This window comes from Xenopus laevis, chromosome 6L (assembly GCF_017654675.1).
Source record: "Xenopus laevis strain J_2021 chromosome 6L, Xenopus_laevis_v10.1, whole genome shotgun sequence".
In the NCBI taxonomy this organism is placed as follows: Eukaryota; Metazoa; Chordata; class Amphibia; order Anura; family Pipidae; genus Xenopus; species Xenopus laevis.
In genome coordinates, this window is record NC_054381.1 from 10,798,839 (window position 1) to 10,825,537 (window position 26,699).

General features: G+C 41.6%; 1 protein-coding gene across 1 annotated transcript in view; it reads left to right on the forward strand.

Moving 5' to 3' along the window:
* The first annotated feature begins 9,350 nt into the window (after nt 1-9,350).
* The window catches only part of vill.L (villin like L homeolog), a 48,160-nt gene continuing 30,811 nt past the window's right edge, over nt 9,351-26,699 (forward strand). The window contains 1 exon segment of the mRNA NM_001089019.1: nt 9,351-9,472. The gene's annotated coding sequence lies outside the window, so the exon portion shown is untranslated.

The following is a 26,699-nucleotide window of genomic DNA, read 5'->3' on the forward strand; positions in this document are numbered from 1 at the left end:
TTTAAACAACACAGGGATTGTTTGTCCATATATTGCAATATATTTAAGCTGGCCAACTACGTCAAAGTCATCCCATATCTGGCCAGTCCTACGCTTAATTTTCATCTGATTCATTAAGAATTCAATTGCTTAATTATACATTTTACAAAGGGACTAAGTTTTACCTGCAACTTACTTGCTGCTTTCAAAGTAAAACTCCCAAACTTGGCTGCCCTTTTATTAGACACCAGTGGGATCACCTGACTGGGAGGGGTGCTATAGTCAGGTGATCCCACTGTTGTCCAATAAAAGGGCAGCCAAGTTTGGGAGTTTTACTTTGAAAGCAGCTAGTAAGTTGCAGGTAAAACTTATTCCCTTTGTAAAATGTATAATTAAGCAATAGAATTCTTAATGAATCAGATAAAATTAAGCATAGGACTTGCCAGATATGGGATGACTTTGACGTAGTTGGCCAGCTTAAATATATTGCAATATATGGACAAACAATCCCTGTGTTGTTTAAAGGGTAAGGCATTTTTCAGTAGCAGTATGCACAAAATGTCTCTGTCTTAAATATATTGATAATGGGTTGAGTGCAGAGGACTCTTGTATTTGTCTCCTAATATTCATCTGTGACCTGATGAAGCCTAATTCTAAAATTAGTTTTCCCTTTAAAAAAAAATCTGTCTATATATATATATATATATATATATATATATATATATATATATATGTGTGTGTGTGTGAATTTCTGGGACTATAAATCCATTGAAAATGAGGAATAAATGTATATAACTTGCTTAGAATTACAGTTATTTCTTATTGTATTTGGGTGAAGTTCCCCTTTAACTTCCCCTTTAATTCCCCTATGCATGAGTAAAATGAACAGGTGAATATGAGATATACCGTAAGTGCTGGCTTCATGAGTGCTAGGGGGATGTGACTGGTTGTGGAACAATGAATAAGACATTTCTGCAGCCAGATAAGTTTAGGGGTGTGAATAAGAAATCAATGAGATTTTCTACCTTCCCCAATATTAAGGCAGAGGGAAAAGAAAGGTTTCAGGTGGTGCATGAGTGCAAGTACAGGGTGTGTTCCATAGGAAAATCAGCTGTGAATAGGGATTGTATTAAGGCTACACCTTGTCATTATGGGTGCGGGGATATAATCTTCTGTGGCTTCAGTATTATTTGGGATATTTAAATGACAATAAATAGCTATAAAATGAGGATAGAGCTCTGTCATTTGGGAAACCAGCCCTTCCGGCCTCTCTACTCAGTTCGTACCCTCAAGGCTTTTATTATCTATTATCCACAGGGCTGATCAGAGACAAGTGGGTCAGGCACATATTCTGCCAGTGCTCAACATCGATAGCTGGGCACAATGTTCTTCCTGGCCAGACCCATTCACTGGAACCAGGGTGGATCCCAATGTGTATGAAACAGATCATGAATAACAACTATAGATCATATCCTCACTCACAAAATGCTCTCCTGCTCCATCTTCCATTAGATATAGATTATACTTAACATTATTCTCACAATGAAGCCAAATGGCAATTTATTGACTTCTAATATCCTTATCATTTACAGTAGGGGGTACATTATCCCTTATTATACGAGTGATACTCAGAGTTCCCTGTAAAACTCAGCCTGCAGCCTTGTGCCTTTATATGGTCACAGAACAACCCCTCAGGGACTTCTAATATCCTTATCATTTACAGTAGGGGGTACATTATCCCTTATAATACATGAGTCTTACTTAGAGTTCCCTGTATAACTCAGCCTGCAGCCTTGTGCCTTTATATGGTCACAGAACAACCCCTCAGTGACTTCTAATATCCTTATCATTTACAGTAGGGGGTACATTATCCCTTATAATACATGAGTGATACTCAGAGTTCCCTGTATAACTCAGCCTGCAGCCTTGTGCCTTTTTATGGTCACAGAACAACCCCTCAGTGACTTCTAATATCCTTATCATTTACAGTAGGGGATACATTATCCCTTATAATACACGAGTGATACTCAGAGTTCCCTGTATAACTCAGCCTGCAGCCTTGTGCTTAAATATTTACTGTATCATGATATTTGGGGGGGGGGGGTTTCCCATATTCAGTAGCAAAAATGTAATTCTAAGATCTTGCGACTAATGCTGTTCAGTATATTTTATAGAGAAGGGGGCTTTGCTGGGGATGTGATGGAGGGCATTACAAAGAAAAAATACTAAACAACCCAGTTTTCTAACAAGGCATACTTTTGATTATTCAGTGTAGCTGAGGGCTAGTTCATGAATACTTGTGCAGTTATGCAGCAATATTGGCAAAAATTGGGCTGTAGTCCTGTAACCCCTAGCAACCAATATGCTGGGACCAAATACTGAGTGACCCGTACAACCCCTTGTCTGTGTCCCTGTATATTTGGTACCATTGGGGGGGGGGGTGAATGTTCTACAGATGCTCAGTGGCTTCATGCAACTGCCGGCCAACTCCCTGCACCCTGCCCATAGTCAGCTGTCCCTTTCCTTCCTTTTATGTCACTCTCTCCTCATGCTCTTTTCCTCACTCTGGTTTATTTGCTACTATGGAAATCTCGGAACACTTAGGAACTAATTAATAATTGTAGTTAATTGCTCTTGTGCAGTAAATGTCATGGGAGGAGCCAGGAGCTCGGGGTCATTGTACCTGGGTCATGAGTTGGTAAGTGATGTTCCTGCAGCAGGAATATTATTATTGATCATATGGAGATACAGGGAGGTGTCCTGTGTAGAACTGGGGGCTAAAAAGGGGGAATGACCCTGTGTCTCCCCCTATCTCCTCCCAGAAGGATCTACTCTATGTGGGCAAAGGTCCTAGAGAAAATCAGTTACAAAGGATTCTGGGTAATAATTGATGGGCTTTTGAAAAGCCCCCTGTCCCAGACCCCCAGTCACATGTGACTAACCATATGAATAAATTCACACCTCCCACACCTATGACTCACCTGTGCCCTTAATCTCTTTTGATTGGCTGCTGTAGTCTGTGTAATAATCCCTTTAAATCCCTCATCTGCGGGTTTTATAAAGCCGTCACAATTGCACAGTACAGGTGTGAATTTTAACGGGCAACTCACCATCAGCATTCATACTGTACCTCTTAAAGGGGTTGTTTACCTTTAAATTAACTGTTAGTATGATGTAGAGAGGGATATTCTGAGACAATTTGCGATTGGTTTTCATTTTTTATTATTTGTGGTTTTTGAGTAATTTAGCTTTTTATTCTGCAGCTCTCCAGTTTGTAATTTCAGCAGTCTGGTTGCTAGGGTCTAGTGATGGGAGAGTTTGTCCTGTGAATTGACGCCGACGTCAAAATTCGTGTTTCTTGAATTCGAGAAACAAAAATTTTGATGCCGGCGTCAATTTGCTGCCGTCGACAATTCCGACACCATCGACATTTGATGCGCGTCAAAGTCAACGGGTGTCCGTTAATTGACGCTGACGTTGAAATTGTCACTGCCATTGGAATTGTCGCTGGTGAAAAAAAAAAAAACTGCAAATTTTCGAATTTATTCACCAGCGGCTAAACTCGCAAATTTGCCGCAAATTCTTGCCTGGCAAATAAATTCGCCCATAGGGTCTAAAATATCCTAGCAACCATGCACTGATTTGAATAAGAGACTGGAATATGAATAGGAGAGGACTGAATATAAAGACGAGGAATAAAAAGTAGCAATAACAATACATTTGTAGCCTTACAGAGCATTTGTTTTTTAGATGGGGTCAGTGACCCCCGTCTGAAAGGTGGTAACAGTCAGAAGAAAAAGGCAAATAATTTAAAAAAAATAAAATATTTTAAGAAAAAAATGAAGGCCAATTAATTAGCCACATAGTGAAAGTTATCTTAAAGGGGGATCACCCCTTAGGTGGTCCAAGACATGTAAAGCCATATCTACCTTACAAAGCAATAGGAGACAAAATATGTAAGTTTCCTACAATCCTCAAGCACAGGGCTGTTCAACTGGCTGCCCACGACCCCCCCCCCTCTTCGGTGGCCCCCCCACATGAAAGTCTGAGTGCTGTGACTGCTTACCTTGTGTAAACTTTAAGGGTGGTGGCACACTTTGCTATTCTGGGAGATTAGTCGCCCAGCGACAAATCTCCTTTTCTTTTGGCGACTAATCTCCCTGAAATGCCTTCCCGTTGGCTAGAATGTAAATCGCTGGTGGGATGGCACTCTGATCGATTTGGCTTTCCGAAGTTTCCTCGTGTGGCATTCCGGGGTGGGGGGGGATGAGTCGCCCGAAGAAGAGGGGATTTGTTGATGGGCGACTAATCTCCCCGAATAGCTGGTATCAGTACTGACATTAACTGGCCCCTGTATTGTTTAAACCTCAAATTCAGACTGATCCCCTGCATTGTTCCACCTGTGACTCCTCCATTGTTCACACTTGTGACACCTCTATTGTTCACACCCCTAAAGCCTGTACTGTTCACACTAGAGACCCAGACTGAAACTGCCTTAAACATGCTTAAACGGCACCTGTTGGGTAAAAATGTTATCCCCAACCAAAGGTGCAGGCTAATATTCCAGTTGGGAATTACAGTAGGTTGTTTTTTTAAAAAAAAAATGCCCCCGCCAGCGCTAGGCTACCCGCACCGGGAGGGAGCAGCCATGTCCGGTCACTCGCAAGCACATAACACGCATGCAACGTCACACGCATGCACATAATGAGCAATTCAGGCAGATTTTCATTATGCGAATGTGAGTGACCGGACATGGCTGCTCCCTCCCGGTGCGGGTAGCCTATGGCGGGGGACATTTTTAAAAAAAAAAAAACTACTGTAATCCCCAACCGGAATATTAGCCTGCACCTTTGGTTGGGGATAACGTTTTTACCTAACAGGTGCCCTTTAAGGGTATGTCTTAATATGACTTACATTTTTCACGTATGAGGGAGATCCCTGCACTGAGCACCAACCATTTGGTTTTTGATGTTGTGCCACCACCATTAATGTGGTCTTAAAAGTTCTTTTGGTGACATGGGTGTGGGTGAGAGCTGAGCCTCCTGTTAAAGGGGTGGTTCCCCTTCAATTTAACTTTTAGTATGTTATAGAATGGCCAATTCTAAACAACTTTTCAATTGGTCTTCATTATTTTTTTCTTTATAGTTTTTAATTGTTTGCCTTCTTCTTCTGACTATTTCCAGATTTCAAATGGGGGACACTGACCCCATCTAAAAAAACAAATGCTCTGTAAGGCTACTAATGCCTTGTTATTACTACTTTTCATTAATCATCTTTCTATTCAGACCTCTCCTATTCATATTCTCTCATTCAAATCAATGCATGGTTGCTAGGTTAATGTCTACCCTAGCAATCAGATGGCTGAAATTGCAAACTGGAGAGCTGCTGAATAAAGAGCTAAAGAACTCAAACACCACAAATAATACAATCACAAACCAATTTCAAGGAACAAGAAGTTCAGATTTGCTCTATGGGAGAGCCGGTAACTTGTCCTACAAGCAGCTGTTTGGCACCTCAGATCTCTATGGCCACATTGTATAATATTATATGAATTTGCACTAAATCTGTGTTTTCTATGGAAAAAAAAAAATCAAGTAAAGCAAATCACGTGGGTGAGTAAATATTGTGTATATTGTTGTTAATACACTCATAGGTGCGTTTGTGTGTTGGTTGTTGCCATATATGGAAATAAAGACCTAACACCTGAGAACTGAATAAAATGCTCGTAATCCACAACCCGAATTTCCAGTTCCCCCCCTCACCTGTTTCTGGCTGCACAAAGTCAATAGTAAACACATAAAAAGTCCTCGTATTACATGTTTTCAGCCACACCTCGGCCCCGCAGCTCAGCATTGCATAATTTCCCTGTTCTAAAGGAGAGCGGCCAACCCCCCCGAGACCCATTCCTATTGCTGCTGGTGGGTTCCACCATTACATCCCATTTGTAGCAATATGGGCCAGAACTGCTCAAATGTTTCCCCTAGTTTCCCTCTAGTTAATGGCATCAGGGTCAGACTGGAGCACCCCATGGTTTCTCACTGGGCCTCATACCTTTGTGGGTGACAAGTCAATTGCCATCTGCCCTTTCTTCAGACATATATAGCACCTATAACATTCCACACTATCTCCATCATTTTATTTCAAGAGTAGACCCTGGATATGAAGTTCTCTAGAGGGCCCTAGGGTCCCACCCTGTATAACTATAGTAGCAGAAAGAAAACAGGATCTAGCCATTCAAAAATAACCTTCCATTGTCTTCTGCTGTCCCTCAGAGAACCTCACAATGCACAAAGGTGCAAATTAGGGATGCACCGAATCCAAGATTCAATTTGGGATTCAGCCTTTTTCAGCAGGAATCGGGTTCAGACGAATCCTTGTGCATGACTGAACTGATTCGAAATCCTAATTTGCATATGTAAATTGGGTGTGGAAAGGGAAATCACATGACTTTCTGTCACAAAACAAAGTAAAAAACATTTTTCCCACCTTTTCCTTTCACGCCCCTAATTTGTATATGCAAATTAGGATTCGGTTTAGTATTCAGGTGAAACTTTCACAAAGGATTCGGGGATTTGGCCGAATCCCTAAAAAGTGGATTCAATGCATCTCTAGTGCAAATACATAGACACATTTTGGCCGCTGCTTACAAAGTTGACAGTTGAGCCATAAATAAACCAAAAACAGCTTCCACCCCAAACAGAATGTGACCAGGCCAGTTGGAACATGCCAATAGCCAAAGTCATGAGATGGGCACAGTGATCCCGTCATTGGCCTGAGGGCTGAATGATCGGAGCCTGATTTCACTCATTACTTGGTGGAACGTACGACAGTTAGATCATTAGGTGCCACCCATTCTTCATTCCAGGTTGGCCAAGGAGCCAAAACATTGATGGGGGGGGAGGTTATAAGCCTTCAGTAGCAAATCTGGCTATTCTCCCCCACCATCACTTTGTAGAGGGTATGGTGGTTTTGGGTGGGGGACACCGCCACTGTTTGGTCCAGTTCATGGGGCTGCAGTCAGCACATCAGGGCAATATTTAACTACATGTATAGGATCCAGAAACTTGTTATCCAGAAAGCTCTGAATTACAGAAAGGTTGTCTCCCATAGCCTGCATTTTAATTAATTCACAATTTCCTTTTCCTCGTAATAATAAAACAGTAGCTTGTTCTTGACTCTAACTGATATAATTAATCCTTATTGGAGGCAAAACAATCCTATTGGGTTTATTTAACGTTTAAATGATTTTTTAGTTTACTTAAGGAGATCCAAATCATGGAAAGATCCCTTATCCGGAAAACCCCAGGTCCTAAACATTCTGGATAACATTTCTTTTTTTTTTTTTTTTTTTACATTGAAAAGATTTTTCTTCCCCCAAAATATAGAGTCTGATTCCACAGGGAGGGATTGTCACTTCAGATGATAGTATTTACTGAGGAAGCTGCCTGAGATTAGCGGGTAATTAATTAATCTGCATTACTACATGTGTTAATTGCTGCACTAAAGCTGCTCTGCTTTCTTATCTTTCTCTATTTCCATCTGTTTAGGAGACCTCCCCCTTCTCAGCTAATTACATAGTGATCCCTCCACACCCTGCCCCAACAACAGCATAATCCTACCCAGCACCCTGAGACTAGAGACAGCACCTAAACCAGCTGATCCCTGCCTCCACTCCCTTCCAATACCTCCTCTCTTTTATGGCCCCGAGGAAAATGCTTTAAATGTTATTTGCATATTGCTTTCATGTTAACCATTGCTTTATTGTGATCCGTAGAGTTGAAAGTGAAGCAGAACGGGTGTAAGGATGGGGGGAAGCCTGGGGTCCCTATAAAGGAGCCCCTTCTGTTAGCACTAGGGTTGCCACCTGGTTGGTATTTTACTGGCCTGGCCAGTAAAAATGATTGTTAATTCCAATGTTATTATTAGGGAAAAAGGTAAATATATAGGAAGGCCGGTATTTTTTTCCAGAAAAGGTGGAACCCTAGTTAGCACTGGGTTTACCTGTGGCAGGTAAGCCCAGTGTTTAACACCTTCATGATAATATTCTACTATTAGGGCTCTTACAGACGAGCCTTTGAAGCTGCGATCCCCTGCGTTCCGGTTTTATGCGTTCAGCCGCAGGGGAGCGCAGGAGTAGACACATTCAGGTGCATGTAGGCGCCGAACGTAGGAAAAATGCAGCATGTTGCGTCTCAACTTGGTTCGGTGCCTACATGCGCCTGTGTGAGTAAAGCCTCATTGAAAAAAATTGAATGCGTCTACTCCTGCGCTCCCCTGCGGCTGAACGCATAAAATCGTAATGGAGGGGAGCGCAGCTTCAAATGCTCGTCTGTAAGAGCCCTTATAATAAGCCATTCAGGTGTAATGTGCTGCTCCATTGCATCCTTAGCACTCACCCCTCTGTGCCAGTAATGTAAATATTTAACTTTATAGCAAAAAAAAAAAAAAAGGCTGAGCTGGGCACAAATGTGCCGGAGAAAGAGGATTCATGTTCAGGGAGTCTCCCGGTGACCTTTGAATTGATCTCTGAGGCTGATGGGTCTTTGGGCTGAATGTAGAACCGGCTGAATTAGATTAAACCCAGGTTGTAAAGTGGGGGGTTAAAGGAGAAGGAAAGTTACCGAAGCAGGTTATTGCCAATAGATTGGACACAATAGTGCAAGCTATAACACTATATTATTTTCTGTAGAATGCTTTACCATAACCGAGTAAACAGCTCTAGAAGCTCTGTGTTTGTTTAGGATAGCAAGCGGCCATATTTTGTCACTTGTTGTGACATCACTTCCTGCCTGAGACTCTCCCTGCTCACTCATAGCTCTGGGCTCTGATTACAGCAGGGAGGGGAGGAGGGAGAGAGAGAGGAGCAAACTGAGCATGCTCAAGCCCTAGCCCTGGAGGTTTAAGCTGAAAACCCAAAGTCTGATACAGAAGCCCATGAGTACACAATAGAAGGAAAGAAATGTGGTGTCTCTTTTGACAGAGGACTCAGAGCAGCATTACTTTGAGGGTTTCTGGTATATTTATATAGACCTTTCTGATAAAGCTTATTTAATTTAAATCTTTCCTTCTCCTTTAATTCTAGTAATTGAGGTTGTGTCCAAGCTTCTATAAATCATGAGGGCCAAAGTGTCTTAAATCAATATGTGTGTTTGCAATCTTTTTAGCTATTGAATTCTATGTCCCAGTAGGTCCTGGGCCTGATTTAAGCAATGCAACCTTTGTACAAGCAGCACAGCAGTCTGACAAATGCTAAAGGATTATTGACTATAAGAGCAGGCCCGGCCCCCGTTAGGAGCTCACTTGGAAGGTGCAGAGGGGGCCGGACCATTGAGCAGGTACAGGAGGTGGATCAGTGCTTTTCATTCTGAGCTCGTGTTACAGTCGGGTGAAGCTCTGCTTCTGTCAGCTGCTGCCAGTGGAACAGCCCTGGAACTGGGAGTGTGAACCTACAGACTGATAGGGGGGGTTTCCTTCATCTCTTAAATCCATTAAGGTAAGACTTTCTAGAACATCTAAGGTCTGGACCCCTGAGAAGCATTCATTTGGAATCTGCCTTCTCACTGACTGGGAAGAGGCAAAACCAAGGAGTTTGCTGGAGGGGGGACTGATTCAATGTATGTAGAATTGAATTAGCTGATTTCAATCTAATGTCTGTTAACTGCAAGTTGTATATGTGTACCTGACACCCCATTATTATTATGCTACTCCCAGCAACTCCCATCAACTTTTGGGTGTCAGGGGTGCTGGGGGGGGCTGGTTGCTGACCTGAGCTAGGTCTAAATGCAATGAATAATCTTATTTTATGTAGATGTTAGTGGAATGGAAAGTTCTAGAGCTGACATGCCTCAGTAGGAGGAGGGGTTTGGGATGAGTGAGGAGGAAGCATGTTATCACTAGTTAGTGAGAGGGGGTTCGGTGGTTACACCTCAGTGCAGACGTACAAACATCCACCCTATGTCAGAGGAATTTCTATTCCCCGCAGGCAGCTGTCTCACACAAACATGGATTGGGCAGCATGGTGCATGCTGGGAAACTGGGAATGATGAGCAATGTATTTGGGTGTCAGCCAGAGAGGGGGCATGGGGCAAAAGTGCTCAAATGAGCAAAGGAGTAACCCGGCTATATGCAAAGTGCTGATTCCTGGACTTTATCCACATTTACAATAAGAATTAGGGCTCTGCAGGGCACAATGCCAGTGACATACCTAGAAATTACTGGTACCCCCCCAAGTCCTTTTTAGACCCCTCTGCAAATGTGGGTATGTCAAATGATTAGAAAATTATATATTAGGAGTGAAATTGTATCTTAGGAGTGGTGACCACTGTGCCCTTCATAGTCCTTCTGCTGTGTATATATCCACTAATCTAGCTACAGTATCTCTATGTTATCTGTCTGCATATTTATATACTCATCTGTTTGTCTGTCCGCCGGTCTCTCTCTTTATATATCACCTATTTATCATCCATTCATCTGTTAAATCTATCATATATATATCTGTCATCTATCTGTCATCTATCTATCATCTATCTATCTTTCATCTATCTGTCATCTATCTATCTGTCATCTATCTATCTATCTATCTATCATCTATCTATCTATCATCTATCATCTATCTATCTATCTATCTATCTATCTATCTATTATCTATCTATCTATCTATCTATCTATCTATCTATCTATCTATCTATCTATCATCTATCTATCTTTCATCTATCTGTCATCTATCTATCTGTCATCTATCTATCTATCTATCTATCATCTATCTATCTATCATCTATCATCTATCTATCTATCTATCTATCTATTATCTATCTATCTATCTATCTATCTATCTATCTATCTATCTATCTATCTATCTATCTATCTATCTATCTATCTATCTATCTATCATCTATCTATCTTTCATCTATCTGTCATCTATCTATCTGTCATCTATCTATCTATCTATCTATCATCTATCTATCTATCATCTATCTATCTATCTATTATCTATCTATCTATCTATCTATCTATCTATCTATCTATCTATCTATCTATCAATCAATCAATCAATCATCTATCTATCATCTATCTCTCTCACCCTCTCTATCTATCTATTTATCTATCTATCTATCTATCTATCTATCTATCTATCTATCTATCTATCTATCCAGTAGCATTCCTAGAGGGGGGCGGGCCCTGGTGCGTGACGTGCAGCCGGGCCCTGCCCCCCTCCGTACGGCAGGCTGCCGGGGGGCCCTGAGGGGGTGCAAGCCCTGGCCCGCTCGCACCCCCTGCTCCCCCGGTAGTTCCGCCACTGTATCTATCTATCTATCTTTCATCATCAAATATCTATCTGTCTGTCATCTAATGTCATCTATCTATCTATCTATCTATCTATCTATCTATCTATTTGTCTATCATATATCTATCTGTCTGTCTGTCATCTAACTTTGTCATCTATTTGTCTATCTATCTATCTATCTATCTATCTATCTATCTATCTATCTATCTATCTATCTATCTATCTATCTATCTATCTATTTGTCTATCTATCTGTCTGTCTGTCTGTCTGTCTATCTATCATCTATATTCTTTATCTGTCTATCCCAGTCTGTCTGTCTGTTTCTATATATCTAACATCTATCTGTTTATCTGTTTAAATATATCTAATTTGTATCTATAATCTATCTGTCTATTTTCTTTTTATGTACAGAATGTACTATCTTTATACAATTTTCTCTCTCTCTCTCTCTCTCTCTCTCTCTCTCTCTCTCTCTCTCTCTCTCTCTCTCTCTCTCTCTCTCTGTCTGTGTATATCAGTATGACATGGAGTTTCCATGCAGTATAAGGTTAGGAAATAACTGCTGATTTTGTCAGGGAAATCTAAGCAGATTTAATTATGTTCTTGATGTCTGTGAGTTTTGAATGATTGACCTTTCTGTTTTACTTCTTTCCAAAATGAAACTAAAAATGCTGCCTGGTAACTAGGGTAAATAACCTTAGCAACCAGAAAGCACTAGCACTAGCAGCCAGATATTGGTTTGATTGATAAATTGAAATATGACAGAAAAGAAAGAAATTTGATTCAAAAGCAGATTATACACGACAGTGAGCCTTGCCCCTGACCCACCACCACGGCATCAGTGAAGGCCACTTAGAGTCAGTTATTTTATGCCAATGGCAGTGGTTGGTACAAGAATGTTAGTACATATCTGCAGCCTTGTTAGTAGCTAAGGGGCACCCCCCAAATCTTACTGCATTCAACAGTTGTACCCAGCCTGCTATAGAGCTCCCCACTTCTGGCTTGCGGCTGGCACATTCCCATTGTGACAAGCAAAAGATTATTTGCACTTACAATATGAGCTGTGAATTTATCCGTGTGCTAAAGGTACAGCACATTCTATAACCCCAAGACAGTTACACCCTTGGGCAGGCCGCCCAGTTCTCCCCACTTTGCCGGAAAAGCTCTGCTCATGTAAGAAACTTGTTCAGTATATGTATCTAATCTATGCTGCTGCACTAGCTCTCGTCCAACTACAATTCCCATCATTCTACTGTGATCTAGGGGTTCTGGGATTTGTAACTTAGCTGAAAAAAACACATATAAAAAGTAAGTTCTTTCATACTCTGGCTCTGCAGAGCATCACACCCCAAGTTAAACATTCTAAGATCTGGATTGGTTTAGTTACTGCATGACTTTCCTAGTAATGGCTAACCCGGTACATCGGTTTCTACTGCCAATTGTAAATTTTATTCATTTACCTGTATGATCTATAAAGTAATATAAATAATTAGCTTGTGTAAAATGTGCATTGTAAGCAGCAGACCTGCCCTGCTTTATGGCAGCTGAGATTCTAGCTATCTGTATAACAGAGCATTCTGTCCCAGTGGCCGCACAGATCCTATCTGATCCCCATTGTAAGCAGCAGACCTGCCCTGCTTTATGGCAGCTGAGATTCTAGCTATCTGTATAATAGAGCATTCTGTCCCAGTGGCTGCACAGATCCTATCTGATCCCCATTGTAAGCGGCAGTCCTGTCCTGCTTTATGGCAGCTGAGATTCTAGCTATCTGTATAACAGAGCATTCTGTCCCAGTGGCTGCACAGATCCTATCTGATCCCCATTGTAAGTAGCAGTCCTGTCCTGCTTTATGGCTGAGATTCTAGCTATCTGTATAATAGAGCATTCTGTCCCAGTGGCTGCACAGATCCTATCTGATCCCCATTGTAAGCGGCAGTCCTGTCCTGCTTTATGGCAGCTGAGATTCTAGCTATCTGTATAACAGAGCATTCTGTCCCAGTGGCTGCACAGATCCTATCTGATCCCCATTGTAAGTAGCAGTCCTGTCCTGCTTTATGGCTGAGATTCTAGCTATCTGTATAACAGAACATTCTGTCCCAGTGGCTGCACAGATCCTATCTGATCACCATTATAAGCAGCAGTGCTGTCCTGCTTTATGGCAGCTGAGATTCTAGCTATCTATATAACAGAGCATTCTGTCCCAGCAGCTGCACAGATCCTCATTGTAAGCAACAGTCCTGTCCTGCTTTATGGCAGCTGAGTTTCTAGCTATCTGTATAACAGAACATTCTGTCCCAGTGGCTGCACGAATCCTATCTGATCCCCATTGTAAGCAGCAGTCCTGCCCTGCTTTATGGCAGCTGAGATTCTAGCTATCTGTATAACAGAGCATTCTGTCCCAGTGGCTGCACAGATCCTATCTGATCCCCATTGTAAGCAGCAGTCCTGTCCTGCTTTATGGCAGCTGAGATTCTAGCTATCTGTATAACAGAGCATTCTGTCCCAGTGGCTGCACAGATCCTATCTGATCCCCATTGTAAGCAGCAGTCCTGTCCTGCTTTATGGCAGCTGAGATTCTAGCTATCTGTATAACAGAGCATTCTGTCCCAGTGGCTGCACAGATCCTATCTGAACCCCATTGTAAGCAGCAGTCCTGTCCTGCTTTATGGCAGCTGAGATTCTAGCTATCTGTATAACAGAACATTCTGTCCCAGTGGCTGCACAGATCCTATCTGATCCCCATTGTAAGCAGCAGCCATGTCCTGCTTTATGGCTGAGTGTTGCTGTCAAATAATTCAAATACCATGAGCTATACATGGAAGAATAGAAGTAACAGGGCATGGTCAGGGGCATTGGGTAATAGGATGTCCAAAGCTGTATTGATTAATTGGAATATATTATCACATATATGTGTATGTCACCTACTCTGGCAGCCTCTCTAGCATGTGTTACTGGATTACATTTCTTGATATCTGGCTGGTGTATATTACCTCCTAAAAGGTACTTATATGAGTGCTAAGGAAAGGCTGAGCCTGTGTCTTATTGAAATAAGTAAATATATTTGGAGTTCTGGGTTACAACAAAGGGTTTTTTTTCCCTAAAATTATTTTGATTATGAATCTCTCCAGGGTGTACAGAGTTGGGCTATCAGTGATGTCACAATCTCTGCTCTCCTTGCTCTCAGTGATGTCACCATTGATTCTGACAACTTGCCATCCAATCGCTAGAAGTGTAGTTGGGGCTAATGTTCATATGAATATAATGAGAGGTTAAGTCAAGTACATCTTATCTCTGAGCTATTTCTGATTTGTTATTATTCCACGGCTCTTTGCCAAATGTTCAGTAAGAAGGTTTATCTCAAAGCTGTTCAGGTGAGGCACCTCCACCCAATAAATCTCTACTACTCTTTCACTGGAGGGAACGATATGTTATTGTTTGCTAATGGGTGTCAGGCCTAACCCACGGGCTGAACAGGGAACCATATGGATTAACTACGGAATCACCTGTAAAGAACCTGCCGACACGCCCAGCTGAGTCTGTTAAATGCCAGGCGCACATTCATTTTAAGCAAACAACCCCCCTCCTCCTCCTCCACCTCCCTCTCCTGAAGATACAGGGCCTATTATTTGTCAGGCCAGGCTCCATGGCAACTGTTGTCATGATGTTTTAGGGGCGGGGCTTGCCAGTAAAATGAAAGCAAAAAATGGAACCAAAATCCATCCTGTGGCTAAAAATGTTTAAAGGGGAACTATCGCAAAAATTAAAATTTAATATAAGCTTCAGCATACTGAAATAAGAAAAGTTTCTAAATACAATCAATTAAATATTCTGCATCAATTCTGAAATAATCAAGTTTATCTTCACTATTCCTCTCTCAGCATCTGTTTCTCTTCATTCTCTCTTCATGCAGCAGTTGGGTGTCAGATATTCATTGACAGTTACTTCCAATAAATCTTATAGGGGGAACTCCTTTCCTAGCAGATGAATTATAGCTCACTCAAATAACTGATTCCAGTACAAACAAAATCTAACAAAATAACTGCCTTTTGCACAAATCCTGCATGTAGAGAGACATGATGTCTGGTGAGTTTAATAGAGTGAGCTCTAATACATCTTCTAGGCAAAAGGAGCCCCCCTATAAGATATATTGGATCTAACTGTCACTGAATATCTGACACCCAACTGCTGCATGAAGGGAGAATGAAGAGAAACAGATGCCGAGACAGGGATAGTGAAGATAAACTTGATTATTTCAGAAACAATGCAGAATATTTAATTGTTTGTATTTACAAAGTTTCTTATTTCAGTATGATAAAGCGTATATTAAATTTAAATTTTTGTGATCGTTCCCCTTTAGTTTCCAACATGTATTTTAAATATAATATCTCATTTAATATTAAATCTGCTAATATCTGTGAAATAGGTACTAACAGTAAATAGTGCACAAAAGAGAACTTGCAGTACAGTAAAGAGTGACTGACATTTATCAGAGCACAAGTCACATGACTTGGGGCAGCTGGGAAATTGACAATATGTCTAGCCCCATGTCAGATTTCAAAATTGAATATAAAAAAATCTGTTTGCTCTTTTGTAAAATGGATTTCAGTGCGGAATTCTGCTGGAGCAGCACTATTAACTGATGTGTTATGAAAAAAACAGGTTTTCCCATGACCTATAGGTAACCTTTATGTATTCATATTTTAAAAAGAGAATTTTTTGTGTCAGTATCACTTTAAAGTATGTTTCCTTTAATTTTACTTTTTGAATTAGATCCCCTTTAAAACGCTGGCTAATGCTAAAGTCAGTTGGTTACACCCAAAACTGTCTCAAGCACCTTCCCCCTACTGGTACAACCATTTGGCTCAGGGTCTTACAGTGTTGAATGCAGCAAGGTTGGGGCACTTTAATACACTTTAATATCTCCAACATAGTGATCTATACCAAAAAGAAATAAAATTAGTTGTATTGCCAAGTTTGAAAGGAAGAACCTGCATCACTTACAGCTATCTTATTAATCATATCTGAGCAATCCAGGCCAATGTATGAGTTTATCCTGATAAACCGGATTACTGAGAGTGAGATACGCATGACTTGCAGGCAGTTTTGTGTCAAATAAATCTTAGGCAAAATTCCTTCAAGTCATGTGAGACTGCACAGAGCCAAACTGGCAAACTTGGACCATGTCAGGGGACTTGTAATTTCTTCCTGTTTGTTGAGACTCAAGATCCCCCCTATTGTCTTCGTGTCCTGCTGCTTACTTGGAGTGGTGGGTATCTACTCATGAAGTAGAAGGCTTCCATAGGGTGCAATTTACCAGGACCTACCTTCTCCACCAGAACTGAAGAACAGAACCTTGGCAGTATAATTCGGATGGTGGGATAGCATCTCTAAATGTAGACGCCATATTGCTTAGGTCTGGACCTCCAGCAGTAGGTATAGGAGGGAGGCTCTCCAGTCACATTCACTTCTTTAGAAGTAAATACGGTGCACCGTGGATGGAGAAGGATAGACTTGAAAGTCGCTTTAAAAATCCATATTTTATTCCATTATTATTCAATTAAAAAAGAAGAAACATCGCATGTGAAGGAACCATAGCTTAACGCATTTCGTGGCTATCCAGCCACTTTCTCAAAAGCACACTGATTCACACAGAAATCAGACAATAAATACCCATAAGTGCAGGTAAGACCCACCCCATAAAACCATTAGCCCTTAGTTCTCCACAACAACCATATTCACCCATTGATTCACCTTTAAGTAATGTGTTAGAAAACACTAATGCAAAAAACATATAAAAGTTATAAATACCTAAGAACATTATACATAGGGTCACCAGGGGCGTAACTATAGAGGAAGCAGACCCTGCGGCTGCAGGGGGGCCCAGAAGGTATAGGGGCACCACAAGGATCTAATTCATATACAAATTCAATACAACTTGGTAAAACAGGTCAATCTCTAGACATTTTTGGGGCCTATAAAATTATTTGCTGTGGGGCCCAGTGATATTTAGTTACACCACTGAGGGTCACCCACTGTTCAGGATGACAAAATACTAACTGAGAAAACAGGACAATTCCCAATCCCGGTTCATACCACCATGTTCCTCTATAGTCTTGAGGTGGTAGATCCAGTATGCCTCTTTACCCAAAAGCCTTTTGTTCACATCGCCTTTCCTAATCTCCGTGCGTGGCTTATCAATAATTTGGAACGAAATGTCCACAGGGGCTAGATGTTGCAACTTCATATGTCTGGCTATGGCTGATTTCTCATCACCCCTATCTATCGATGAAAGATGTTCTAAAATCCTAACTCCTACCGCCTGGGTGGTTTGTCCCACATATTTTGCCCCACACTGGCAGGTAGCTAAATATACCACCCCCTTCGTCAGGCAGCTAAAATACTGGACCATATGGAGCTTTCTCCATAGTTTGGCCACCTTGCCCTAGGGATTCATTGGGGAGGGGACCCGTTGAATTGTTCAGTAGAGATTCCAGGCTTGAATGGCTGGTGGTTTCTCACCACAGGAAATGGAAGTGAAATCGTTTCACAAGGCCAAGTGTGCACAAGTTGGGTGTGTCAGTGTATTATTATTATTATTATTAACATGTATTTATATAGCGCCAACATATTGCGTAGCACTGTAAAGTAAATGTGATTATACAACTACATCACATGAATTACATATATAGAATATATGGAGTAACAAACATCACAATCAATACAGGTACAAAAAGGTGAGGAAGGCCCTATGCATAGGCATACAGTCTAAAGGGAAGAGAGTAATACACAAGGTGTGGGAGTGGGCAAGATCGAATTAAGTGGGTGAGAAATGTGGTATTGCGTTTGGTAGTTAAGCAGAGTGAGGGTAGGCTTCTCGAAAGAAGTGCGTTTTCAGAGATTTCTTGAAAGTAGAAAGGTTGGGAGAAAGTCGGACAGACCTTGGGAGAGCGTTCCAGAGGAGGGGTGCAGCCCTTGCAAAGTCTTGAATGCGAGCATGTGAGGAGGTAATGAGAGAAGAGTTGAGTAGCAGGTCAGTAGAGGAGCGTAGTAAGCGAGTGGGTGAGTATATAGAGATGAGTTTAGAGATGTAGGGTGGGGCAGAGTTATGAAGTGCTTTGAAAGTCAGTGTCATTAATTTGAATTTGATTCTGAAAGGTAACGGAAGCCAGTGCAGGGATTGACAGAATGGCGAGGCAGAGGAGGAGCGGTTGCTGAGGTGTATGAGCCTCGCAGCAGTGTTCATTATGGACTGGAGAGGTGACAGTCTCTGGAGGGGGAGGCCAATTAAAAGAGAGTTACAGTAGTCTAGACGCGATATGATGAGAGAGTGAATAAGAATTTTGGCAGCGTCTTGGGTGATAAATGATCGTATTTTGGATATGTTCCTTAGGTGGAAGTGACAAGATTTAATAAGTGACTGGATATGAGGAGTGAATGACAGGGCAGAATCTAGGATAACCCCAAGGCACCGGGCCTGGGGAGAGGGGGTGATAGTGGAATTGTTAACTATGATGGATACTTCGGGGATGCTACTGGTGTTAGTTGGAGGAAAGAGAACCATTTCAGTTTTAGAGAGGTTTAATTTAAGGTAGCGTTGTGACATCCAGGTAGAGATAGCGGACAGGCAGGAGGAGACGCGAGTTAGGAGTTCTGGGTTGAGATCAGGAGATGAGAGATAGATCTGAGTATCGTCAGCATAGAGGTGGTAGTGGAAACCATAAGAATTTATTAATTTGCCAAGGGAGGAAGTATAGAGGGAGAATAGTAATGGTCCCAGGACAGAGCCTTGGGGAACTCCAACAGAAAGAGGTAGGGGAGAAGATGCTACTCCATTGTAGGAGACACTGAAGGAACGATTGGTGATGTAAGAAGAGAACCAAGACAGGGCTGTGTCACGAAGGCCAAGTGACTGGAGGGACTGGAGGAGGAGAGGGTGATCTACAGTGTCAAATGCGGCTGAGAGGTCAAGCAGTATTAGTAGTGAGAAGTGATTGTTGGCTTTAGCGGTTAAAAGGTCATTAGTCAGTCGAGTCAGGGCAGTTTCCGTGGAGTGTTGTGGCTTAAAACCAGATTGTAGGGGGTCCAGCAGGTTATTGTCAGAGAGGAATGAGGTAAGTCGGTTGTAGACTAGGCGCTCAAGTAGTTTAGAGATGAAAGGTAGCAGAGAGATAGGTCGGAGGTTGTCAAGATTGGAGGGATCAAGAGAGGGTTTTTTCAGGATGGGGGTGACAAGAGCATGTTTTAGTTGAGAAGGAAACAGTCCAGTTGAGAGGGAAAGATTAAATAGGTGAGTTAAGGCTTTGATTAGACACGGATTGGTATTGCGGAGAAGTTTTGAGGGAATTGGATCAAGCGGGCAGGTGGTAAGGTGAGAAGAGGCCAGAAGCTTTGAGACTTCCTCATCAGTGACAGGGGTGAAGGAGCACAGGAGGGACTGGGGAGTGTGGAGGGAGGGTGGTGGAAGTCTAGGGGGGTTGAGTAGTGTAATGTCCCTTCTGATAGTGTCAATTTTGTTTTTGAAGTGCTCAGCAATATCTTGAGCAGAGACAGATGTGCATGGAGGGGGTGGAGAAGGGGAAAGGAGAGTGTTAAAGGTGGAGAAAAGTTGTGCTGGTTTTTTAGAAAGGGAGTTAATGAGTGAAGTAAAGTATGTTTGTTTGGCTTGGAAGAGGCTGGTGTTAAAGGAGCGCAGGGCAGATTTGTAGCTCCAAAAGTCTGATTCTGAACGGGATTTGCGCCAGCGACGCTCAAGTGCACGTGAGTGTCTTTGGAGCGCTTTTGTATGAGCAGTATGCCAAGGTTGAAGTGGTTTGGGTCTAGAACGTTTAGTTTTTAAAGGAGCAAGCTCATTTAGGGCAGTGGTGAGAGTACTATAGTAGACAGAGGTAGCCACATTAGGACATGAGATGGCTGAGATATTAGAGTGAAGAGAGTCAAAGGAAGAAGAGAGATGTGACACGTCTATAGCTTGCAAGTCACGGTAGGTACGTGTTTGGGGAATAGCAGGGGGTGAGGAGGGAGTTAGTGAGAGTTGAAATGTGAGCATATTGTGATCAGAGAGGGGAAATGGTGAGTTAGTAAAATTGGTGGTTGAACAGAGTCTGGTAAATATGAGATCCAGAGCATTACCATTGGAGTGAGAGGGGGAGTCTGAGCACAAAGATAAGCCTAGGGAGGAGGTTAGTGAAAGAAGTTTAGAGACAGAAGAGTTGTTAATGTTGTTAACGGGTATATTAAAGTCACCTAATATGATGGATGGTATGTTAGATGAAAGAAAGTAAGGAAGCCAGGCAGCAAAGTTGTCCAGAAATTGTGCAGTTGGTCCTGGTGGTCGATATATGACAGCAATGCACAGTGAAACCGGAGAAAAGAGCCTAATGCAGTGAGCCTCAAATGAGGAGAATGATAAAGAGGGAACAGGTGGAAGAACTTTAAAAGTACAGCGGGGAGAGAGAAGCAAACCTACCCCACCTCCAGGTCTGTTACCAGGTCTAGGAGTATGAGTAAGGTGTAGGCCCCCATAGGACAGGGCAGCAGGTGAGGCGGTGTCAGTAGGAGAAAGCCAGGTTTCAGTAAGTGCGAGTAGGTTAAAGGAATTTGCAATGAAATGGTCGTGTATAGCGGTGAGTTTGTTGCAGACAGATCTGGCATTCCAGAGAGCACAGGAAAGATTAACTGGGTTTTTGGGTATAGGAGTAAGTGTTCTGTACTGTTGGAATTTCCCCCGGAGAGAAGGAGCTCGTGGTCGTGATATAACTGGGATGGGGTAAGGGCCAGGGTTTGGGGAAATGTCCCCAGCTGCCAGTAATAGAAAGGAAAGATAGACTAAGTGTGAGTGGGATTTATAAGTCCTTCGTTTGTATGAAAAGGAGGAGTTTTGTGGAATAGCTAAACCGAGTACTTTATAAACTTCATGTGTGGAGAGGGAAGGAGAGGAGAGAAGAGAGGCTGAGATTTTTATAGAAGTGGGACTTGCCGGAGGAGGTAGTGAAAAATGTTTTATGAAGCATGAGAGTGAAAGGAGGAGAAATGCAGGATAAAGCATGTTTGGAATAAGAAGTAACAAACTAGCAGGTACAAACAAATCTGTTTTCTTCTTATCCCAGATGGTTCACTGATGATTGCAGGGGAGTCCGGTTCCTTTTGCCTTGTCAATGCCTTGTCCAACTGTCTTGTTTAACTGTCATTTCTAAGCACTTGAGAAATTTTAGCACTTAGGAAAGGTTAGCACTCGTGCCATGCCCCAGACACGAGTGCCATCCCCAATACTGGGTCTGAATTTATATGTAGCTGATTGGGAAAACCAGAGCCTAATTAATCAATTAATCAATTAAATAGCTAGCAATGTAGAGCACTCAGAGTGACTGGCAGCTGTACAATAGTACAACACATCATTTAGTAAAGACTAAAGGAAGACACAAAGGGATGGCAAAGCAAATACACACAAAGCATACGGCTATTGTGATGACTTCTGCTAAGTTCTACAATCGTTAATACTGGGGAAGGCAAAAGAGAGAGGCCCCAGTGCAACCCCAAGCCTTATTCAGTTACCTTACTCCCCCTAAGTAACATTTCTCTTTCCTGTTGTCCATGATGCTATAAGGCAGGGGTCCCCAACCACCAGGCCGCAGGCTGTTCTGAACTGGGCCGCCTCTGGTCCTGGCTGCAGTCTATAATAGTTGCAAAAACAATAAAAAAAGGTCACAATTATCGGCAATCTCAGCTCCCTGACATGCCATTGCCATGACAACAGTTGAGCGAAGCCCACAAAGCTTTCTACTGATCGTGACAAGGACCAAAATACTGTTTGGACATTTTTTTGGTAAGCCTGAAATGCACCCACACATCTTCCCCACCATCTTCCCCACTTGTCTTGCTTGAAACTGGTATGTGGTGCAAGAAAGAATGGGGACCCACTGCTGTCAAATTTGAGCACCTCAGTGCTATCCGATAGAACCGAAGTGGTCAAAAGCCCTTTCCCCCTACTCCATGGCCAAATTACTTGGTGTGTCATATGCCTTCCAAAAAAGAAGTTCCATCTCAGAGATTTTGTTTTGGACTTTTAGTCTTGCCTATGCCACATTTGTCTTACTTTGACCAGCTGTGGGTTCTGTTGGACAATACTAGGATATGTTACCTGGAAACCTGCTATCCAAAAAGCTCTGAATTACTTCCATAGACTCCAGTTTAACTAAATAATCCAAATATTTTAAAAATGATTTCCTTTTTCTCTGTAATAATAAAACAGTAGCTTGTACTTGATCCCAACTAAAATATAATTAATCCTTATTGGAGGCAAAACCAGCCTATTGGCTTTTTTAATGTTTATATGATTTTCTAGTGGATTTAAGGTATGAAGATCCAAATTTAATCCTTTATCCGTAAAACCCCAGGTCCCAAGCATTCTGGATAACAGGCCCCATACCTGTACTTTATCTAATCTGTCCATGTATTGTCTGTATTGCTACAAAGGGTTTTAGAAGGCATTGGAAGCTGTAGATATTTACTGGGTTGAATAATAATTGGGAGCAGGAGACTCCTTCTAAAGACTCTGAAATCTCAAAAGAGGCTGGTAACTTTCTCTGAGATATTAATACTGGTAATCAATAGTTTTACTGGCATGTGGGTATTTAACAGTAACAGCTGGTATCAGTACTCCTGGCAAGCTTAAAATTGCAGCGCGCAGCCATGTTCACAAACAATAATTTAAAGAGTCACAATTTCACTGTGGGTCAAGGTGATTACCATTCAAGTAAATGGATGTGACATAATGTTAAATTAATTACTGATAATGCTTTGCGTTTTAACTAATATCTTGGGGGGGAGGCTCTAGATCAATGACCAAGTTTTTCAGTCCTGTAGTTGTAAACCTGTAGTTCTTCATAAAACCCACTGATCTACAGATGTAAATGACTTCTTGCATGAGATCAAAAAAGAACCATTAGGCCCAACAAACCATAGAGCTTAGGTCTTCAGAACTCTTGGGTTCAACAACCCCCTTTGAAATTCAAGAATGGTCATTTGCTCTCTTAGATATACATGAAAGTCCAGCTTGAATTTCAGTTAGGGTGAGAGTTGGGGTGAATATGTATATTACATTTATATATATGCACTCAATTCATGAACTAAAGCAAACCCTGGCCAAAGCTTGGACTTAATTACGCCCCCGATTCTGAATCTGTAATGTGATGGAAAATAAATAGGAGACAAGTTTCATCTAACACCATCTAATAAATGCAGCTGGTATGAAACATGAGTAGGGAACCAATCATTAACTGTATTGGATCTTCATAGGTAATTGTGGGGTCCTGACATTTTAATGGAAATAATCCACATATTAATGTATTTATTCTGCAATATATGAATATTATTTATTTCTTCCTGGGTTCGGCTACCTTTCTCGCTCTAAAAAATTATAACCTACATAAATTTGAACCACAATTTTAGTCTCCAGTCCTCAGTTGAGATCAGAATAACCATAGTTTTGGTCTCCGGTCCTCAATTGTGATCAGAATAAACACAGTTTTGGTCTCCGGTCCTCAGTTGAGATCAGAATAACCACAGTTTTGGTCTCCGGTCTTCAGTTGAGATCAGAATAACCACAGTTTTGGTCTCCGGTCCTCAATTGTGATCAGAATAACCACAGTTTTGGTCTCCGGTCCTCAGTTGAGATCAGAATAAACACAGTTTTGGTCTCCATTCCTCAGTTGAGATCATAATACAGGGTCTTTGATGCTTCTGTAAGTGGCCATCCTGGGTTTTTTTTTATATTCCAGTTATAACCCAGACCCTCCTCCCCAGCCTGACAAGAAAGAGGCCATGAAAGCTGATTCTCCTTATTGTTGGAAATGTAATTTGCTGGTATGACTGGGAATGTAAATCTTTAATCCTTGCTAAAATAGCCTGTGTATAAGAAACCATTGTCTGCCGGAGAGGGGGTTACTAACGAATGTAAATTAGACAACGTGAGAGAATAGTAACTAGAGAGCAACTCTGAGCAAGATCTTAGCAAGAGGTTGTCCCCAAGGTCAGCAATAAGTAGATGTTTCTCTGACCAGTGTAGGGAACCATTGTGACACAATTAGAATGCCGGGAATTCTGAGGATCTCCGGGCTTATTTATTAAACTGGTGCTTTGATGCAAAGTGCAACATATCCACACAATTCAACATATATTTCCCCTTTATGGAATATACATACTTTAGATTCCAGATAAAGATTACAGAGCACAGATTTGTGCAACACAACCTGTGCCTAATTAGTAAATGTGGGAGCAAAACTTGTGGACATAAGTGCACCGATGTTTTGGTTCCTGTAGGTGCAAAAGGAATTCCAATGATTCCAGGGTGCACAGGGGCTTTCTGTGGGGACTTATGTGGGATGCATTTGATCATTGATGGGTAGTTCTATACTGTAGTTTCCTCCATCCTGAATCAACGTGCAAGCAACATTTACACAATAAGTGTAACAATAACCCTTTATAAGCAACACCAGGAAGCCTTCAACAGGGATTTGCCAACTAGTACATGGGCAATAAGATGTGTGTCCATATAGGAATTTCAGGCATAACGGAGTAGGTTGTTGGATTGTGCAACACTGTCACCAGATCGCACCTTATTGTAGCTATATACAACTCCTGAACAATTGTCTGCAAACCGCCGGTGACACATCAGGCCTTTTGCCAGATGGAAACCAACACCAGCAGTTTATATAGCCACATATACAACCCATCTCCTGCCAAAATCTCTTTCTTTCTCTCTCTCTCTCTGCACATACACTGGTAAAAAGGGAAAGGACTGCTGTTTCCTTGTTATTTTATCTCTGAAAATCTCAGCCAAACCCTCCTGTGCCCTAAAGCAACAGCCTTTTGTGTGTCTTTCTGCAAGTGTGTGTTTATATATAAATTTTTTTACAGTGTGGTCACACTAATAGTAAAAATAAACCATTCTCCTCTTGGATCATCCCATAAGGGAAAATTAATACAAAAATTATTATACAAAAATTATATCCAAGCCTTCTATAAGTTTGCATACTGTAGGGTTTTCCCGGCCCCACTTTGGTGAAAACAACCAGACCCAGTCTTAGAAGATTGGGCACCCAAGGCAAGGTGGTCATCCAGTGCCCCCCATGGTCCCACAAATGATTTCCCAATGTCCGGCAAATTGGTAGATTCAGACACAGTAGAGATATTTCCAGGTGCAAGCAAGTCCATGGATGCTCCAGTAGATGTTTTATGAAGGTGTGTGGTGCTGTTATCTATAGTTAATTAGATTTGGGTAAGAAAATGCAAATGAGCCACTATAATCATATTCTCTGCAGCTGCACCACTGGTTTTCACAAAATAGTTGCCCCTTAAACTAGTGCCCCGTTGACTTGTCATCCCCCTAGTTCAATGAATTGCCTACAACAATGCCAGGGAGGTGATCCTGAACATTTTCCATTGATTTCCCCAGTTAGTCCAGAAACCCAAACTTTAAAGGGCACCTATCACAGCCAAAATCAAACACATATTAACAATCTGACCAGTACAACATAAACACGTTTAATCAAACTACATATATAGTTTGTTGAAAAAAACTGCAGGTTTTAAAAAATCCCTTACTTTGTCAAATGGGTTCTTTCACTGAGGGAGGCCATACTGAGACTATAACAGAGTATTCTACCCAGAATGCCTTGTTTTAGTAAACTCCTCCACTAGAAGTATCAGGAGATTTCCCTATCTTGTCCCCTGCTGGTGATGTTATTATACAAATGAAGGGCACACAGTAACTTCCAGCAGGTGGCAGCACTACTGTACAGCAGCTAACACACAGGTTTGGCTGATTTGAAAATAGCTTTAGAAGGGTTGATAAGCAAAAAGGAATTTCAACTGAGCATGTGCGAGATTTCAGAGCTGCAGTTGGCTGGGAAGATATAGGTAGGAGGAGCCAGTGAAATCCAAGATGGCTGCCTCAGCTAGAACTGCAGGGGAGATAGGAGAGATCTTGCAGAAGGAATAGTGAGCTGATCATTTACATTATACAAACAATTCTAACTGTTTTAAAAATCGGATTTCTTGAACTTTCACATAGTGTATTTACTTAGGAAATTATTTTAGTTATGATTGGTGCTCTTTAGCTAAATCAGGGGGAACACTTGTTTGCTTATGAATATTCTTGGAACTGTGGCAATATTTGTCTGTCTGTAGCCTTGTTATGAGCCAAAGAGACCCCAAACAAATGTAGAACCTCAGCCGGTGGCTTGAACCAAAAAAGAAGAAGAAAAAACAATGTATCTATAGAACCACATTATGCCATTCATATACATGAGGCTATGGCCTTAGCACTGTTGCATTGTCTTTTGCCAATATTGTACAACCATCATACCTTTGCATACTCTGACATTTTTAGTACCGCAGGTCATGGTGAACTTTAAACACCAAGTTCTTTATCTCTGTA